The sequence below is a fragment of the Halyomorpha halys genome, unplaced genomic scaffold (assembly GCF_000696795.3).
Source record: "Halyomorpha halys isolate HHAL.00 unplaced genomic scaffold, Hhal_1.1 Scaffold356.1, whole genome shotgun sequence".
NCBI lineage: Eukaryota > Metazoa > Arthropoda > Insecta > Hemiptera > Pentatomidae > Halyomorpha > Halyomorpha halys.
Window position 1 is genome coordinate 337,939 of NW_027111799.1, and position 3,143 is coordinate 341,081.

General features: G+C 30.7%; 1 long non-coding RNA gene across 2 annotated transcripts in view; it reads right to left on the reverse strand.

The window, feature by feature from the left end:
* Positions 1-3,143, reverse strand: part of LOC136796326 (uncharacterized) — a 32,436-nt gene that overhangs the window by 15,440 nt on the left and 13,853 nt on the right. The window lies entirely within an intron of this gene.

The window sequence follows — 3,143 nt, forward strand, 5'->3', positions numbered from 1 at the left end:
TATATATGAAACTCTTAGAACTACTCCAGTAGAAGATATTACTTTAACTAAATATTAAAGAATTATTTTGGAAGATTGCTAATTGACCGTGTGTATCAATAAATGGTATTTGGCCCAGGTGCGGTCAAATAAAACTCAAATAGTAAATTGGTGTACTATTTTTATTTGAGCCAACGTTTCGCCCCATGTTGCAGGGCTTCATCAGGGGTAAAAAAGATACAAACACTTGACATAAGTACAAAAAAGTGTTTTTATCTTTTTTAGCCCTACAACATGGGGCAAAACTTTGGCTCAAATATTTGAGTTTTATTTGACCGCACCCGGACCAAATAATTGCATTGGATATCCAATTCAAATGAGAAAAGCTGAGACCGCCGGATCTTTCCTAATTGCATTACGGCTTCGTTATCTTTTGTTAAAGTGTTGTATTCTTGGCAGGAACAAAATTTATATTTATTATTCCCACCTCGAGAAAACTAAAATACAAATTTTTATAGTAACAGAATAATAAAGATTTTTCTTTATAATTTTCAACATCCCTGGTCATAAGATGGGTTTTTTGATCAGGAAAATAGCACTAGCTTCAACCTGAGCCTACCAATCTAAACACAACTTGAGGATGTATGAAGTGTAATAAGTAAAAGTTATGTGATCCACACATTGTGCCAAACTTCTATCGTTTTGGATTATCCAGTACATCTTATATCCTCCTTATTTTAAGGCAGTAATTTCCAAAGTGTGAGCTGCAACTCTCCAGGGCACTGTGAAATATTCAATTAAACAATTTGGCAATTTTCATGGAATTTCTAATTCTCCAATTTTTGCACTCGAAGTTCAAAAAATACTTTAAAGCAGATAATGATAAATTTACATGGATTCAAGACCCATTTAGAGCCAAGGCTCCATCAGAATTTACTTCTTTAGAAGAATCTTATTGACTGGTCTTGTGATAATACTTTAAAGTTAAAATTTGGTAGCATGGAACTTTTTGATTTTTGGATATCAACCGGTAAAAATTGAATATCAACCGCTTAATGATAAACCTATACAAATATTAATTCCATTTGCAACATCATATTTGTGCGAAGCTGGGTTTTCGGTGGTTGCGGTTATAAAAAGTAAATATCGGTGGAAAATTAACGTTGAACAAGAAATGAGGCTCGCCATATCCAATTTTATTGCAAGATTTGAGTGAACACCAAACAAATCCATCCTATTAATAATGTTAATCATCAGTGGATTTTCAATAAACTGTAAATTTAAAGTTGGTGTTTAATTTATTTTTCAACTATCCTAACCACATGGCGGTTGTTCAGTCTCAATATGGATATTACCGAAACAGTTGAAATTAGATATTTTATATTATCCCAAGGAAAATAGTAATCTGTTTTTATTTTTTCTCTATTAAATGGTTAATCGCTTTTAAAAAGGAAAGTTTTCCAATTTCTCAAGAAAGTCAAAAATTTAGAAATAATCTGTAGAATTAAGGACGCCACAGAAAAAATCTTATTATTTAGGAAGCCGCAAACCAAAAAAGATTATGAACCTCTTGTTTTAAGGAATTAGTCCAGATCATAAAATATGTCTTATCTATAGTCATGGTTTTTTTTTTTTTAGACCTCCCATCTAATTTTTATTTTACTCAAGAAATAAATGACAAAAGATGGAGGGTTTACAAGAATAAGAATATTGATAATTAATCTTTTTATAACTGGTACAAATGCCATGTAATGAGGAGGATATAAGACATCAAATAATAAAGATGAACAAAATTGCAAGCATACCAAAACAAGGTCCTGAGAACCACAGTAGATTCCCCCTGGGTTTTAAGAAATAGCCAATTGCATCGGGAACTACATGTGGAATCGTTAAATGATTTCATCATAAAACTATTTACTAAATTCCACTCCCATATTTTAGCAGTTTAAGGTACAGTGGTTTAAAATATAATCATCCAACCTCAGCACAATGATGAAAGCCAAGGCATCCTATTATAAACTCTTTATTTAATTATTTTTATAAAAATGGAAAAATAGAAATATCCAATCCAAATGTGAAAAGCCGTGACCGTCTGAATACATTACAATTGGGTTATCTTTTTGTTAAACTGTTCTACATGTGGAATCGTTAAATGATTTCATCATAAAACTATTTACTAAATTCCACTCCCATATTTTAGCAGTTTAAGGTACAGTGGTTTAAAATATAATCATCCAACCTCAGCACAATGATGAAAGCCAAGGCATCCTATTATAAACTCTTTATTTAATTATTTTTATAAAAATGGAAAAATAGAAATATCCAATCCAAATGTGAAAAGCCGTGACCGTCTGAATACATTACAATTGGGTTATCTTTTTGTTAAACTGTTATATTCTTGGGGGGAATACAATTTATATTATTTCCAACTCTAGAAACTCTAAAATACAAATTTTTATAGCAATGGAAAATTAAAAAGGTTTTGTTTATAGGTTTTGCCTTCCTAGGAAATCACAAATATAGTGATAATTTCAACACGGGCCCACCCATCTACTCAAAACTTGGGAAGGTAAGTAAATGTTGTCTGATGTGTGCACTGTAATTGTATTTGAATACAGTGTGATAACGTACAGACCGGTTTTATTATATTGCCGTTCTGAAATGCTTATTTTGGAAATGGATCTATACCTGTCTGAAAGATAGGTTTTCTCATCTTGTTTTTTAAATAGGATGTTAATTTTTAAGAATAAGAATGGTTATTATAAGCATTTTGTTTAATGGAATTAATTGATTTAATGAATGTGATAATGGAAAGCAATGGACAAATAAGGTGTATAAGATGAAAACTATCCTGGACAAGAGCCAGAAAACCAGGAATATGAAAAAGAGAGTAATGCTCCCCAAATACATTAAGTGCACATGTGTAGAGGACATTTTTAACTTCCCAATCTATAGGGAAGCTTTTGTAATCAGCATGAAAATCGATAATGGAAATTTTTAAGTTTCGATATCTGGTAATCTAATTCCTATGGAAGTGTTCATAATATATTTTGTTGGAATTATAAATACATAATATCTATTGTATAAATCATTTGATTCTGTAAAACTAATTTAATTATCAGTAGAAATATCTATAGTAAATTTTTTTGGTGAACTCTTTTTTT